Source organism: Ranitomeya imitator, chromosome 4 (genome assembly GCF_032444005.1).
Source record: "Ranitomeya imitator isolate aRanImi1 chromosome 4, aRanImi1.pri, whole genome shotgun sequence".
In the NCBI taxonomy this organism is placed as follows: Eukaryota; Metazoa; Chordata; class Amphibia; order Anura; family Dendrobatidae; genus Ranitomeya; species Ranitomeya imitator.
In genome coordinates, this window is record NC_091285.1 from 453,877,590 (window position 1) to 453,891,860 (window position 14,271).

Consider the following 14,271-nt stretch of genomic DNA (forward strand, 5'->3'; position numbering starts at 1 on the left):
GTTGAACTCATATGCTGATGTAGTCATATGCTGATGGAAGTGCTGTTTCCGCAGCCAGGCACTGACGGCGGTTCTGGTGATGTATCAATGTAGCTGTGGCAATCTTTAACTTACTAGACTTGATATTAGGTCATGCTAGGGTCAGTATGCCGTCCTGAAAATACAGCTGTCTGAATGAGGCCATTATTGGTCTGCCGAGCAAAAGTTTGACAAAAGCTCCCAGACACTATAGACAGCTTTGCCATCATTAGGGCGGCTGCTCTCTCTCCCAAAAATTGCAGTTTTCTTCACAGTCTCGCCTCCCTTGTCTGAAAGTGCCAAAACGAAAAAGGAGCCTGGCCAACAGGGGTTCATCTGATCATTCACATACCGCGTGTGCACTTTCTCGGAGTGCGATGCCAGAGGTGACGGCACAGCCAATCCTCGTTAGTATAGTGGTAAGTATCCCCGCCTGTCACGCGGGAGACCGGGGTTCGATTCCCCGACGGGGAGGCCTCTCTTATATTCTTGAATTTGCTCCGAGAAGCTGATCCTGCTGGCAATAAATTCATATTCAGGGGCTTTTGATATTTTATTGTTTGATTGTCACTTTACTGCCACCAGAAGTCTCTACATTGTGTGATAAATCCATCCCCCCCCCAAAAGGGAATTATTTGCGCTCATACCTATTTCCAGTTCTTTGCGTAGGGGATAAACGCCCCACCCATGGCCGGTTAGCTCAGTTGGTTAGAGCGTGGTGCTAATAACGCCAAGGTCGCGGGTTCGATCCCCGTACGGGCCAAGCACAGCTTTTTAGAGGTCCCGTGCACTCGTTTCATCCCAGGTAGGTCGATGCTGAAGCTTGTTTCTTTTTACTCCGCGTTTTGTTCATAGTGCTTTCTGTGTAGAATTGCATGCCTAACTGATTTGCAGAAGTAGTTGTCCCTATGGTGTGGTGGTGTTATTTGAAGCCTGTAGCAAGCAGATAGTATAGTTGCAGCGTATTTTGCTGTTGACCATTGCGCCATTGCAATGGATCTCTGTGTTAAGCTTGGTGCTGTGTTTATGTGCTGATGGTGTCTCTGGTGCTGTATTCATGTACTGATGATGGGTCTTGTGTTGAACTCATATGCTGATGTAGTCATATGCTGATGGAAGTGCTGTTTCCGCAGCCAGGCACTGACGGCGGTTCTGGTGATGTATCAATGTAGCTGTGGCAATCTTTAACTTACTAGACTTGATATTAGGTCATGCTAGGGTCAGTATGCCGTCCTGAAAATACAGCTGTCTGAATGAGGCCATTATTGGTCTGCCGAGCAAAAGTTTGACAAAAGCTCCCAGACACTATAGACAGCTTTGCCATCATTAGGGCGGCTGCTCTCTCTCCCAAAAATTGCAGTTTTCTTCACAGTCTCGCCTCCCTTGTCTGAAAGTGCCAAAACGAAAAAGGAGCCTGGCCAACAGGGGTTCATCTGATCATTCACATACCGCGTGTGCACTTTCTCGGAGTGCGATGCCAGAGGTGACGGCACAGCCAATCCTCGTTAGTATAGTGGTAAGTATCCCCGCCTGTCACGCGGGAGACCGGGGTTCGATTCCCCGACGGGGAGGCCTCTCTTATATTCTTGAATTTGCTCCGAGAAGCTGATCCTGCTGGCAATAAATTCATATTCAGGGGCTTTTGATATTTTATTGTTTGATTGTCACTTTACTGCCACCAGAAGTCTCTACATTGTGTGATAAATCCATCCCCCCCCCAAAACGGAATTATTTGCGCTCATACCTATTTCCAGTTCTTTGCGTAGGGGATAAACGCCCCACCCATGGCCGGTTAGCTCAGTTGGTTAGAGCGTGGTGCTAATAACGCCAAGGTCGCGGGTTCGATCCCCGTACGGGCCAAGCACAGCTTTTTAGAGGTCCCGTGCACTCGTTTCATCCCAGGTAGGTCGATGCTGAAGCTTGTTTCTTTTTACTCCGCGTTTTGTTCATAGTGCTTTCTGTGTAGAATTGCATGCCTAACTGATTTGCAGAAGTAGTTGTCCCTATGGTGTGGTGGTGTTATTTGAAGCCTGTAGCAAGCAGATAGTATAGTTGCAGCGTATTTTGCTGTTGACCATTGCGCCATTGCAATGGATCTCTGTGTTAAGCTTGGTGCTGTGTTTATGTGCTGATGGTGTCTCTGGTGCTGTATTCATGTACTGATGATGGGTCTTGTGTTGAACTCATATGCTGATGTAGTCATATGCTGATGGAAGTGCTGTTTCCGCAGCCAGGCACTGACGGCGGTTCTGGTGATGTATCAATGTAGCTGTGGCAATCTTTAACTTACTAGACTTGATATTAGGTCATGCTAGGGTCAGTATGCCGTCCTGAAAATACAGCTGTCTGAATGAGGCCATTATTGGTCTGCCGAGCAAAAGTTTGACAAAAGCTCCCAGACACTATAGACAGCTTTGCCATCATTAGGGCGGCTGCTCTCTCTCCCAAAAATTGCAGTTTTCTTCACAGTCTCGCCTCCCTTGTCTGAAAGTGCCAAAACGAAAAAGGAGCCTGGCCAACAGGGGTTCATCTGATCATTCACATACCGCGTGTGCACTTTCTCGGAGTGCGATGCCAGAGGTGACGGCACAGCCAATCCTCGTTAGTATAGTGGTAAGTATCCCCGCCTGTCACGCGGGAGACCGGGGTTCGATTCCCCGACGGGGAGGCCTCTCTTATATTCTTGAATTTGCTCCGAGAAGCTGATCCTGCTGGCAATAAATTCATATTCAGGGGCTTTTGATATTTTATTGTTTGATTGTCACTTTACTGCCACCAGAAGTCTCTACATTGTGTGATAAATCCATCCCCCCCCCAAAACGGAATTATTTGCGCTCATACCTATTTCCAGTTCTTTGCGTAGGGGATAAACGCCCCACCCATGGCCGGTTAGCTCAGTTGGTTAGAGCGTGGTGCTAATAACGCCAAGGTCGCGGGTTCGATCCCCGTACGGGCCAAGCACAGCTTTTTAGAGGTCCCGTGCACTCGTTTCATCCCAGGTAGGTCGATGCTGAAGCTTGTTTCTTTTTACTCCGCGTTTTGTTCATAGTGCTTTCTGTGTAGAATTGCATGCCTAACTGATTTGCAGAAGTAGTTGTCCCTATGGTGTGGTGGTGTTATTTGAAGCCTGTAGCAAGCAGATAGTATAGTTGCAGCGTATTTTGCTGTTGACCATTGCGCCATTGCAATGGATCTCTGTGTTAAGCTTGGTGCTGTGTTTATGTGCTGATGGTGTCTCTGGTGCTGTATTCATGTACTGATGATGGGTCTTGTGTTGAACTCATATGCTGATGTAGTCATATGCTGATGGAAGTGCTGTTTCCGCAGCCAGGCACTGACGGCGGTTCTGGTGATGTATCAATGTAGCTGTGGCAATCTTTAACTTACTAGACTTGATATTAGGTCATGCTAGGGTCAGTATGCCGTCCTGAAAATACAGCTGTCTGAATGAGGCCATTATTGGTCTGCCGAGCAAAAGTTTGACAAAAGCTCCCAGACACTATAGACAGCTTTGCCATCATTAGGGCGGCTGCTCTCTCTCCCAAAAATTGCAGTTTTCTTCACAGTCTCGCCTCCCTTGTCTGAAAGTGCCAAAACGAAAAAGGAGCCTGGCCAACAGGGGTTCATCTGATCATTCACATACCGCGTGTGCACTTTCTCGGAGTGCGATGCCAGAGGTGACGGCACAGCCAATCCTCGTTAGTATAGTGGTAAGTATCCCCGCCTGTCACGCGGGAGACCGGGGTTCGATTCCCCGACGGGGAGGCCTCTCTTTTATTCTTGAATTTGCTCCGAGAAGCTGATCCTGCTGGCAATAAATTCATATTCAGGGGCTTTTGATATTTTATTGTTTGATTGTCACTTTACTGCCACCAGAAGTCTCTACATTGTGTGATAAATCCATCCCCCCCCCAAAACGGAATTATTTGCGCTCATACCTATTTCCAGTTCTTTGCGTAGGGGATAAACGCCCCACCCATGGCCGGTTAGCTCAGTTGGTTAGAGCGTGGTGCTAATAACGCCAAGGTCGCGGGTTCGATCCCCGTACGGGCCAAGCACAGCTTTTTAGAGGTCCCGTGCACTCGTTTCATCCCAGGTAGGTCGATGCTGAAGCTTGTTTCTTTTTACTCCGCGTTTTGTTCATAGTGCTTTCTGTGTAGAATTGCATGCCTAACTGATTTGCAGAAGTAGTTGTCCCTATGGTGTGGTGGTGTTATTTGAAGCCTGTAGCAAGCAGATAGTATAGTTGCAGCGTATTTTGCTGTTGACCATTGCGCCATTGCAATGGATCTCTGTGTTAAGCTTGGTGCTGTGTTTATGTGCTGATGGTGTCTCTGGTGCTGTATTCATGTACTGATGATGGGTCTTGTGTTGAACTCATATGCTGATGTAGTCATATGCTGATGGAAGTGCTGTTTCCGCAGCCAGGCACTGACGGCGGTTCTGGTGATGTATCAATGTAGCTGTGGCAATCTTTAACTTACTAGACTTGATATTAGGTCATGCTAGGGTCAGTATGCCGTCCTGAAAATACAGCTGTCTGAATGAGGCCATTATTGGTCTGCCGAGCAAAAGTTTGACAAAAGCTCCCAGACACTATAGACAGCTTTGCCATCATTAGGGCGGCTGCTCTCTCTCCCAAAAATTGCAGTTTTCTTCACAGTCTCGCCTCCCTTGTCTGAAAGTGCCAAAACGAAAAAGGAGCCTGGCCAACAGGGGTTCATCTGATCATTCACATACCGCGTGTGCACTTTCTCGGAGTGCGATGCCAGAGGTGACGGCACAGCCAATCCTCGTTAGTATAGTGGTAAGTATCCCCGCCTGTCACGCGGGAGACCGGGGTTCGATTCCCCGACGGGGAGGCCTCTCTTATATTCTTGAATTTGCTCCGAGAAGCTGATCCTGCTGGCAATAAATTCATATTCAGGGGCTTTTGATATTTTATTGTTTGATTGTCACTTTACTGCCACCAGAAGTCTCTACATTGTGTGATAAATCCATCCCCCCCCCAAAACGGAATTATTTGCGCTCATACCTATTTCCAGTTCTTTGCGTAGGGGATAAACGCCCCACCCATGGCCGGTTAGCTCAGTTGGTTAGAGCGTGGTGCTAATAACGCCAAGGTCGCGGGTTCGATCCCCGTACGGGCCAAGCACAGCTTTTTAGAGGTCCCGTGCACTCGTTTCATCCCAGGTAGGTCGATGCTGAAGCTTGTTTCTTTTTACTCCGCGTTTTGTTCATAGTGCTTTCTGTGTAGAATTGCATGCCTAACTGATTTGCAGAAGTAGTTGTCCCTATGGTGTGGTGGTGTTATTTGAAGCCTGTAGCAAGCAGATAGTATAGTTGCAGCGTATTTTGCTGTTGACCATTGCGCCATTGCAATGGATCTCTGTGTTAAGCTTGGTGCTGTGTTTATGTGCTGATGGTGTCTCTGGTGCTGTATTCATGTACTGATGATGGGTCTTGTGTTGAACTCATATGCTGATGTAGTCATATGCTGATGGAAGTGCTGTTTCCGCAGCCAGGCACTGACGGCGGTTCTGGTGATGTATCAATGTAGCTGTGGCAATCTTTAACTTACTAGACTTGATATTAGGTCATGCTAGGGTCAGTATGCCGTCCTGAAAATACAGCTGTCTGAATGAGGCCATTATTGGTCTGCCGAGCAAAAGTTTGACAAAAGCTCCCAGACACTATAGACAGCTTTGCCATCATTAGGGCGGCTGCTCTCTCTCCCAAAAATTGCAGTTTTCTTCACAGTCTCGCCTCCCTTGTCTGAAAGTGCCAAAACGAAAAAGGAGCCTGGCCAACAGGGGTTCATCTGATCATTCACATACCGCGTGTGCACTTTCTCGGAGTGCGATGCCAGAGGTGACGGCACAGCCAATCCTCGTTAGTATAGTGGTAAGTATCCCCGCCTGTCACGCGGGAGACCGGGGTTCGATTCCCCGACGGGGAGGCCTCTCTTATATTCTTGAATTTGCTCCGAGAAGCTGATCCTGCTGGCAATAAATTCATATTCAGGGGCTTTTGATATTTTATTGTTTGATTGTCACTTTACTGCCACCAGAAGTCTCTACATTGTGTGATAAATCCATCCCCCCCCCAAAACGGAATTATTTGCGCTCATACCTATTTCCAGTTCTTTGCGTAGGGGATAAACGCCCCACCCATGGCCGGTTAGCTCAGTTGGTTAGAGCGTGGTGCTAATAACGCCAAGGTCGCGGGTTCGATCCCCGTACGGGCCAAGCACAGCTTTTTAGAGGTCCCGTGCACTCGTTTCATCCCAGGTAGGTCGATGCTGAAGCTTGTTTCTTTTTACTCCGCGTTTTGTTCATAGTGCTTTCTGTGTAGAATTGCATGCCTAACTGATTTGCAGAAGTAGTTGTCCCTATGGTGTGGTGGTGTTATTTGAAGCCTGTAGCAAGCAGATAGTATAGTTGCAGCGTATTTTGCTGTTGACCATTGCGCCATTGCAATGGATCTCTGTGTTAAGCTTGGTGCTGTGTTTATGTGCTGATGGTGTCTCTGGTGCTGTATTCATGTACTGATGATGGGTCTTGTGTTGAACTCATATGCTGATGTAGTCATATGCTGATGGAAGTGCTGTTTCCGCAGCCAGGCACTGACGGCGGTTCTGGTGATGTATCAATGTAGCTGTGGCAATCTTTAACTTACTAGACTTGATATTAGGTCATGCTAGGGTCAGTATGCCGTCCTGAAAATACAGCTGTCTGAATGAGGCCATTATTGGTCTGCCGAGCAAAAGTTTGACAAAAGCTCCCAGACACTATAGACAGCTTTGCCATCATTAGGGCGGCTGCTCTCTCTCCCAAAAATTGCAGTTTTCTTCACAGTCTCGCCTCCCTTGTCTGAAAGTGCCAAAACGAAAAAGGAGCCTGGCCAACAGGGGTTCATCTGATCATTCACATACCGCGTGTGCACTTTCTCGGAGTGCGATGCCAGAGGTGACGGCACAGCCAATCCTCGTTAGTATAGTGGTAAGTATCCCCGCCTGTCACGCGGGAGACCGGGGTTCGATTCCCCGACGGGGAGGCCTCTCTTATATTCTTGAATTTGCTCCGAGAAGCTGATCCTGCTGGCAATAAATTCATATTCAGGGGCTTTTGATATTTTATTGTTTGATTGTCACTTTACTGCCACCAGAAGTCTCTACATTGTGTGATAAATCCATCCCCCCCCCAAAACGGAATTATTTGCGCTCATACCTATTTCCAGTTCTTTGCGTAGGGGATAAACGCCCCACCCATGGCCGGTTAGCTCAGTTGGTTAGAGCGTGGTGCTAATAACGCCAAGGTCGCGGGTTCGATCCCCGTACGGGCCAAGCACAGCATTTTAGAGGTCCCGTGCACTCGTTTCATCCCAGGTAGGTCGATGCTGAAGCTTGTTTCTTTTTACTCCGCGTTTTGTTCATAGTGCTTTCTGTGTAGAATTGCATGCCTAACTGATTTGCAGAAGTAGTTGTCCCTATGGTGTGGTGGTGTTATTTGAAGCCTGTAGCAAGCAGATAGTATAGTTGCAGCGTATTTTGCTGTTGACCATTGCGCCATTGCAATGGATCTCTGTGTTAAGCTTGGTGCTGTGTTTATGTGCTGATGGTGTCTCTGGTGCTGTATTCATGTACTGATGATGGGTCTTGTGTTGAACTCATATGCTGATGTAGTCATATGCTGATGGAAGTGCTGTTTCCGCAGCCAGGCACTGACGGCGGTTCTGGTGATGTATCAATGTAGCTGTGGCAATCTTTAACTTACTAGACTTGATATTAGGTCATGCTAGGGTCAGTATGCCGTCCTGAAAATACAGCTGTCTGAATGAGGCCATTATTGGTCTGCCGAGCAAAAGTTTGACAAAAGCTCCCAGACACTATAGACAGCTTTGCCATCATTAGGGCGGCTGCTCTCTCTCCCAAAAATTGCAGTTTTCTTCACAGTCTCGCCTCCCTTGTCTGAAAGTGCCAAAACGAAAAAGGAGCCTGGCCAACAGGGGTTCATCTGATCATTCACATACCGCGTGTGCACTTTCTCGGAGTGCGATGCCAGAGGTGACGGCACAGCCAATCCTCGTTAGTATAGTGGTAAGTATCCCCGCCTGTCACGCGGGAGACCGGGGTTCGATTCCCCGACGGGGAGGCCTCTCTTATATTCTTGAATTTGCTCCGAGAAGCTGATCCTGCTGGCAATAAATTCATATTCAGGGGCTTTTGATATTTTATTGTTTGATTGTCACTTTACTGCCACCAGAAGTCTCTACATTGTGTGATAAATCCATCCCCCCCCCAAAACGGAATTATTTGCGCTCATACCTATTTCCAGTTCTTTGCGTAGGGGATAAACGCCCCACCCATGGCCGGTTAGCTCAGTTGGTTAGAGCGTGGTGCTAATAACGCCAAGGTCGCGGGTTCGATCCCCGTACGGGCCAAGCACAGCTTTTTAGAGGTCCCGTGCACTCGTTTCATCCCAGGTAGGTCGATGCTGAAGCTTGTTTCTTTTTACTCCGCGTTTTGTTCATAGTGCTTTCTGTGTAGAATTGCATGCCTAACTGATTTGCAGAAGTAGTTGTCCCTATGGTGTGGTGGTGTTATTTGAAGCCTGTAGCAAGCAGATAGTATAGTTGCAGCGTATTTTGCTGTTGACCATTGCGCCATTGCAATGGATCTCTGTGTTAAGCTTGGTGCTGTGTTTATGTGCTGATGGTGTCTCTGGTGCTGTATTCATGTACTGATGATGGGTCTTGTGTTGAACTCATATGCTGATGTAGTCATATGCTGATGGAAGTGCTGTTTCCGCAGCCAGGCACTGACGGCGGTTCTGGTGATGTATCAATGTAGCTGTGGCAATCTTTAACTTACTAGACTTGATATTAGGTCATGCTAGGGTCAGTATGCCGTCCTGAAAATACAGCTGTCTGAATGAGGCCATTATTGGTCTGCCGAGCAAAAGTTTGACAAAAGCTCCCAGACACTATAGACAGCTTTGCCATCATTAGGGCGGCTGCTCTCTCTCCCAAAAATTGCAGTTTTCTTCACAGTCTCGCCTCCCTTGTCTGAAAGTGCCAAAACGAAAAAGGAGCCTGGCCAACAGGGGTTCATCTGATCATTCACATACCGCGTGTGCACTTTCTCGGAGTGCGATGCCAGAGGTGACGGCACAGCCAATCCTCGTTAGTATAGTGGTAAGTATCCCCGCCTGTCACGCGGGAGACCGGGGTTCGATTCCCCGACGGGGAGGCCTCTCTTATATTCTTGAATTTGCTCCGAGAAGCTGATCCTGCTGGCAATAAATTCATATTCAGGGGCTTTTGATATTTTATTGTTTGATTGTCACTTTACTGCCACCAGAAGTCTCTACATTGTGTGATAAATCCATCCCCCCCCCAAAACGGAATTATTTGCGCTCATACCTATTTCCAGTTCTTTGCGTAGGGGATAAACGCCCCACCCATGGCCGGTTAGCTCAGTTGGTTAGAGCGTGGTGCTAATAACGCCAAGGTCGCGGGTTCGATCCCCGTACGGGCCAAGCACAGCTTTTTAGAGGTCCCGTGCACTCGTTTCATCCCAGGTAGGTCGATGCTGAAGCTTGTTTCTTTTTACTCCGCGTTTTGTTCATAGTGCTTTCTGTGTAGAATTGCATGCCTAACTGATTTGCAGAAGTAGTTGTCCCTATGGTGTGGTGGTGTTATTTGAAGCCTGTAGCAAGCAGATAGTATAGTTGCAGCGTATTTTGCTGTTGACCATTGCGCCATTGCAATGGATCTCTGTGTTAAGCTTGGTGCTGTGTTTATGTGCTGATGGTGTCTCTGGTGCTGTATTCATGTACTGATGATGGGTCTTGTGTTGAACTCATATGCTGATGTAGTCATATGCTGATGGAAGTGCTGTTTCCGCAGCCAGGCACTGACGGCGGTTCTGGTGATGTATCAATGTAGCTGTGGCAATCTTTAACTTACTAGACTTGATATTAGGTCATGCTAGGGTCAGTATGCCGTCCTGAAAATACAGCTGTCTGAATGAGGCCATTATTGGTCTGCCGAGCAAAAGTTTGACAAAAGCTCCCAGACACTATAGACAGCTTTGCCATCATTAGGGCGGCTGCTCTCTCTCCCAAAAATTGCAGTTTTCTTCACAGTCTCGCCTCCCTTGTCTGAAAGTGCCAAAACGAAAAAGGAGCCTGGCCAACAGGGGTTCATCTGATCATTCACATACCGCGTGTGCACTTTCTCGGAGTGCGATGCCAGAGGTGACGGCACAGCCAATCCTCGTTAGTATAGTGGTAAGTATCCCCGCCTGTCACGCGGGAGACCGGGGTTCGATTCCCCGACGGGGAGGCCTCTCTTATATTCTTGAATTTGCTCCGAGAAGCTGATCCTGCTGGCAATAAATTCATATTCAGGGGCTTTTGATATTTTATTGTTTGATTGTCACTTTACTGCCACCAGAAGTCTCTACATTGTGTGATAAATCCATCCCCCCCCAAAAACGGAATTATTTGCGCTCATACCTATTTCCAGTTCTTTGCGTAGGGGATAAACGCCCCACCCATGGCCGGTTAGCTCAGTTGGTTAGAGCGTGGTGCTAATAACGCCAAGGTCGCGGGTTCGATCCCCGTACGGGCCAAGCACAGCTTTTTAGAGGTCCCGTGCACTCGTTTCATCCCAGGTAGGTCGATGCTGAAGCTTGTTTCTTTTTACTCCGCGTTTTGTTCATAGTGCTTTCTGTGTAGAATTGCATGCCTAACTGATTTGCAGAAGTAGTTGTCCCTATGGTGTGGTGGTGTTATTTGAAGCCTGTAGCAAGCAGATAGTATAGTTGCAGCGTATTTTGCTGTTGACCATTGCGCCATTGCAATGGATCTCTGTGTTAAGCTTGGTGCTGTGTTTATGTGCTGATGGTGTCTCTGGTGCTGTATTCATGTACTGATGATGGGTCTTGTGTTGAACTCATATGCTGATGTAGTCATATGCTGATGGAAGTGCTGTTTCCGCAGCCAGGCACTGACGGCGGTTCTGGTGATGTATCAATGTAGCTGTGGCAATCTTTAACTTACTAGACTTGATATTAGGTCATGCTAGGGTCAGTATGCCGTCCTGAAAATACAGCTGTCTGAATGAGGCCATTATTGGTCTGCCGAGCAAAAGTTTGACAAAAGCTCCCAGACACTATAGACAGCTTTGCCATCATTAGGGCGGCTGCTCTCTCTCCCAAAAATTGCAGTTTTCTTCACAGTCTCGCCTCCCTTGTCTGAAAGTGCCAAAACGAAAAAGGAGCCTGGCCAACAGGGGTTCATCTGATCATTCACATACCGCGTGTGCACTTTCTCGGAGTGCGATGCCAGAGGTGACGGCACAGCCAATCCTCGTTAGTATAGTGGTAAGTATCCCCGCCTGTCACGCGGGAGACCGGGGTCCGATTCCCCGACGGGGAGGCCTCTCTTATATTCTTGAATTTGCTCCGAGAAGCTGATCCTGCTGGCAATAAATTCATATTCAGGGGCTTTTGATATTTTATTGTTTGATTGTCACTTTACTGCCACCAGAAGTCTCTACATTGTGTGATAAATCCATCCCCCCCCCAAAAGGGAATTATTTGCGCTCATACCTATTTCCAGTTCTTTGCGTAGGGGATAAACGCCCCACCCATGGCCGGTTAGCTCAGTTGGTTAGAGCGTGGTGCTAATAACGCCAAGGTCGCGGGTTCGATCCCCGTACGGGCCAAGCACAGCTTTTTAGAGGTCCCGTGCACTCGTTTCATCCCAGGTAGGTCGATGCTGAAGCTTGTTTCTTTTTACTCCGCGTTTTGTTCATAGTGCTTTCTGTGTAGAATTGCATGCCTAACTGATTTGCAGAAGTAGTTGTCCCTATGGTGTGGTGGTGTTATTTGAAGCCTGTAGCAAGCAGATAGTATAGTTGCAGCGTATTTTGCTGTTGACCATTGCGCCATTGCAATGGATCTCTGTGTTAAGCTTGGTGCTGTGTTTATGTGCTGATGGTGTCTCTGGTGCTGTATTCATGTACTGATGATGGGTCTTGTGTTGAACTCATATGCTGATGTAGTCATATGCTGATGGAAGTGCTGTTTCCGCAGCCAGGCACTGACGGCGGTTCTGGTGATGTATCAATGTAGCTGTGGCAATCTTTAACTTACTAGACTTGATATTAGGTCATGCTAGGGTCAGTATGCCGTCCTGAAAATACAGCTGTCTGAATGAGGCCATTATTGGTCTGCCGAGCAAAAGTTTGACAAAAGCTCCCAGACACTATAGACAGCTTTGCCATCATTAGGGCGGCTGCTCTCTCTCCCAAAAATTGCAGTTTTCTTCACAGTCTCGCCTCCCTTGTCTGAAAGTGCCAAAACGAAAAAGGAGCCTGGCCAACAGGGGTTCATCTGATCATTCACATACCGCGTGTGCACTTTCTCGGAGTGCGATGCCAGAGGTGACGGCACAGCCAATCCTCGTTAGTATAGTGGTAAGTATCCCCGCCTGTCACGCGGGAGACCGGGGTTCGATTCCCCGACGGGGAGGCCTCTCTTATATTCTTGAATTTGCTCCGAGAAGCTGATCCTGCTGGCAATAAATTCATATTCAGGGGCTTTTGATATTTTATTGTTTGATTGTCACTTTACTGCCACCAGAAGTCTCTACATTGTGTGATAAATCCATCCCCCCCCCAAAACGGAATTATTTGCGCTCATACCTATTTCCAGTTCTTTGCGTAGGGGATAAACGCCCCACCCATGGCCGGTTAGCTCAGTTGGTTAGAGCGTGGTGCTAATAACGCCAAGGTCGCGGGTTCGATCCCCGTACGGGCCAAGCACAGCTTTTTAGAGGTCCCGTGCACTCGTTTCATCCCAGGTAGGTCGATGCTGAAGCTTGTTTCTTTTTACTCCGCGTTTTGTTCATAGTGCTTTCTGTGTAGAATTGCATGCCTAACTGATTTGCAGAAGTAGTTGTCCCTATGGTGTGGTGGTGTTATTTGAAGCCTGTAGCAAGCAGATAGTATAGTTGCAGCGTATTTTGCTGTTGACCATTGCGCCATTGCAATGGATCTCTGTGTTAAGCTTGGTGCTGTGTTTATGTGCTGATGGTGTCTCTGGTGCTGTATTCATGTACTGATGATGGGTCTTGTGTTGAACTCATATGCTGATGTAGTCATATGCTGATGGAAGTGCTGTTTCCGCAGCCAGGCACTGACGGCGGTTCTGGTGATGTATCAATGTAGCTGTGGCAATCTTTAACTTACTAGACTTGATATTAGGTCATGCTAGGGTCAGTATGCCGTCCTGAAAATACAGCTGTCTGAATGAGGCCATTATTGGTCTGCCGAGCAAAAGTTTGACAAAAGCTCCCAGACACTATAGACAGCTTTGCCATCATTAGGGCGGCTGCTCTCTCTCCCAAAAATTGCAGTTTTCTTCACAGTCTCGCCTCCCTTGTCTGAAAGTGCCAAAACGAAAAAGGAGCCTGGCCAACAGGGGTTCATCTGATCATTCACATACCGCGTGTGCACTTTCTCGGAGTGCGATGCCAGAGGTGACGGCACAGCCAATCCTCGTTAGTATAGTGGTAAGTATCCCCGCCTGTCACGCGGGAGACCGGGGTTCGATTCCCCGACGGGGAGGCCTCTCTTATATTCTTGAATTTGCTCCGAGAAGCTGATCCTGCTGGCAATAAATTCATATTCAGGGGCTTTTGATATTTTATTGTTTGATTGTCACTTTACTGCCACCAGAAGTCTCTACATTGTGTGATAAATCCATCCCCCCCCCAAAACGGAATTATTTGCGCTCATACCTATTTCCAGTTCTTTGCGTAGGGGATAAACGCCCCACCCATGGCCGGTTAGCTCAGTTGGTTAGAGCGTGGTGCTAATAACGCCAAGGTCGCGGGTTCGATCCCCGTACGGGCCAAGCACAGCTTTTTAGAGGTCCCGTGCACTCGTTTCATCCCAGGTAGGTCGATGCTGAAGCTTGTTTCTTTTTACTCCGCGTTTTGTTCATAGTGCTTTCTGTGTAGAATTGCATGCCTAACTGATTTGCAGAAGTAGTTGTCCCTATGGTGTGGTGGTGTTATTTGAAGCCTGTAGCAAGCAGATAGTATAGTTGCAGCGTATTTTGCTGTTGACCATTGCGCCATTGCAATGGATCTCTGTGTTAAGCTTGGTGCTGTGTTTATGTGCTGATGGTGTCTCTGGTGCTGTATTCATGTACTGATGATGGGTCTTGTGTTGAACTCA

At 47.8% G+C, this 14,271-nt stretch overlaps 25 non-coding genes across 25 annotated transcripts; all 25 read left to right on the plus strand.

Moving 5' to 3' along the window:
* Positions 1-420: 420 nt before the first annotated feature.
* On the plus strand, positions 421-492 carry TRNAD-GUC (transfer RNA aspartic acid (anticodon GUC)). The gene has a single exon. It is a non-coding gene; the product is annotated as a tRNA-Asp (tRNA).
* Positions 493-707: 215 nt separating this feature from the next.
* Positions 708-781, plus strand: TRNAI-AAU (transfer RNA isoleucine (anticodon AAU)). The gene has a single exon. It is a non-coding gene; the product is annotated as a tRNA-Ile (tRNA).
* A 736-nt stretch (positions 782-1,517) lies between these two features.
* Positions 1,518-1,589, plus strand: TRNAD-GUC (transfer RNA aspartic acid (anticodon GUC)). The gene has a single exon. It is a non-coding gene; the product is annotated as a tRNA-Asp (tRNA).
* A 215-nt stretch (positions 1,590-1,804) lies between these two features.
* TRNAI-AAU (transfer RNA isoleucine (anticodon AAU)) lies at positions 1,805-1,878 on the plus strand. Its single transcript has one exon. It is a non-coding gene; the product is annotated as a tRNA-Ile (tRNA).
* A 736-nt stretch (positions 1,879-2,614) lies between these two features.
* TRNAD-GUC (transfer RNA aspartic acid (anticodon GUC)) lies at positions 2,615-2,686 on the plus strand. Its single transcript has one exon. It is a non-coding gene; the product is annotated as a tRNA-Asp (tRNA).
* A 215-nt stretch (positions 2,687-2,901) lies between these two features.
* Positions 2,902-2,975, plus strand: TRNAI-AAU (transfer RNA isoleucine (anticodon AAU)). The gene has a single exon. It is a non-coding gene; the product is annotated as a tRNA-Ile (tRNA).
* A 736-nt stretch (positions 2,976-3,711) lies between these two features.
* Positions 3,712-3,783, plus strand: TRNAD-GUC (transfer RNA aspartic acid (anticodon GUC)). Its single transcript has one exon. It is a non-coding gene; the product is annotated as a tRNA-Asp (tRNA).
* A 215-nt stretch (positions 3,784-3,998) lies between these two features.
* TRNAI-AAU (transfer RNA isoleucine (anticodon AAU)) lies at positions 3,999-4,072 on the plus strand. The gene has a single exon. It is a non-coding gene; the product is annotated as a tRNA-Ile (tRNA).
* A 736-nt stretch (positions 4,073-4,808) lies between these two features.
* TRNAD-GUC (transfer RNA aspartic acid (anticodon GUC)) lies at positions 4,809-4,880 on the plus strand. Its single transcript has one exon. It is a non-coding gene; the product is annotated as a tRNA-Asp (tRNA).
* A 215-nt stretch (positions 4,881-5,095) lies between these two features.
* TRNAI-AAU (transfer RNA isoleucine (anticodon AAU)) lies at positions 5,096-5,169 on the plus strand. Its single transcript has one exon. It is a non-coding gene; the product is annotated as a tRNA-Ile (tRNA).
* Positions 5,170-5,905: 736 nt separating this feature from the next.
* Positions 5,906-5,977, plus strand: TRNAD-GUC (transfer RNA aspartic acid (anticodon GUC)). The gene has a single exon. It is a non-coding gene; the product is annotated as a tRNA-Asp (tRNA).
* A 215-nt stretch (positions 5,978-6,192) lies between these two features.
* TRNAI-AAU (transfer RNA isoleucine (anticodon AAU)) lies at positions 6,193-6,266 on the plus strand. Its single transcript has one exon. It is a non-coding gene; the product is annotated as a tRNA-Ile (tRNA).
* A 736-nt stretch (positions 6,267-7,002) lies between these two features.
* TRNAD-GUC (transfer RNA aspartic acid (anticodon GUC)) lies at positions 7,003-7,074 on the plus strand. The gene has a single exon. It is a non-coding gene; the product is annotated as a tRNA-Asp (tRNA).
* Positions 7,075-7,289: 215 nt separating this feature from the next.
* On the plus strand, positions 7,290-7,363 carry TRNAI-AAU (transfer RNA isoleucine (anticodon AAU)). Its single transcript has one exon. It is a non-coding gene; the product is annotated as a tRNA-Ile (tRNA).
* A 736-nt stretch (positions 7,364-8,099) lies between these two features.
* Positions 8,100-8,171, plus strand: TRNAD-GUC (transfer RNA aspartic acid (anticodon GUC)). Its single transcript has one exon. It is a non-coding gene; the product is annotated as a tRNA-Asp (tRNA).
* A 215-nt stretch (positions 8,172-8,386) lies between these two features.
* On the plus strand, positions 8,387-8,460 carry TRNAI-AAU (transfer RNA isoleucine (anticodon AAU)). The gene has a single exon. It is a non-coding gene; the product is annotated as a tRNA-Ile (tRNA).
* A 736-nt stretch (positions 8,461-9,196) lies between these two features.
* Positions 9,197-9,268, plus strand: TRNAD-GUC (transfer RNA aspartic acid (anticodon GUC)). The gene has a single exon. It is a non-coding gene; the product is annotated as a tRNA-Asp (tRNA).
* Positions 9,269-9,483: 215 nt separating this feature from the next.
* Positions 9,484-9,557, plus strand: TRNAI-AAU (transfer RNA isoleucine (anticodon AAU)). Its single transcript has one exon. It is a non-coding gene; the product is annotated as a tRNA-Ile (tRNA).
* Positions 9,558-10,293: 736 nt separating this feature from the next.
* On the plus strand, positions 10,294-10,365 carry TRNAD-GUC (transfer RNA aspartic acid (anticodon GUC)). The gene has a single exon. It is a non-coding gene; the product is annotated as a tRNA-Asp (tRNA).
* Positions 10,366-10,580: 215 nt separating this feature from the next.
* On the plus strand, positions 10,581-10,654 carry TRNAI-AAU (transfer RNA isoleucine (anticodon AAU)). The gene has a single exon. It is a non-coding gene; the product is annotated as a tRNA-Ile (tRNA).
* A 1,023-nt stretch (positions 10,655-11,677) lies between these two features.
* Positions 11,678-11,751, plus strand: TRNAI-AAU (transfer RNA isoleucine (anticodon AAU)). The gene has a single exon. It is a non-coding gene; the product is annotated as a tRNA-Ile (tRNA).
* Positions 11,752-12,487: 736 nt separating this feature from the next.
* Positions 12,488-12,559, plus strand: TRNAD-GUC (transfer RNA aspartic acid (anticodon GUC)). The gene has a single exon. It is a non-coding gene; the product is annotated as a tRNA-Asp (tRNA).
* A 215-nt stretch (positions 12,560-12,774) lies between these two features.
* On the plus strand, positions 12,775-12,848 carry TRNAI-AAU (transfer RNA isoleucine (anticodon AAU)). The gene has a single exon. It is a non-coding gene; the product is annotated as a tRNA-Ile (tRNA).
* A 736-nt stretch (positions 12,849-13,584) lies between these two features.
* TRNAD-GUC (transfer RNA aspartic acid (anticodon GUC)) lies at positions 13,585-13,656 on the plus strand. Its single transcript has one exon. It is a non-coding gene; the product is annotated as a tRNA-Asp (tRNA).
* Positions 13,657-13,871: 215 nt separating this feature from the next.
* Positions 13,872-13,945, plus strand: TRNAI-AAU (transfer RNA isoleucine (anticodon AAU)). Its single transcript has one exon. It is a non-coding gene; the product is annotated as a tRNA-Ile (tRNA).
* The last annotated feature ends 326 nt before the right edge of the window (positions 13,946-14,271 follow it).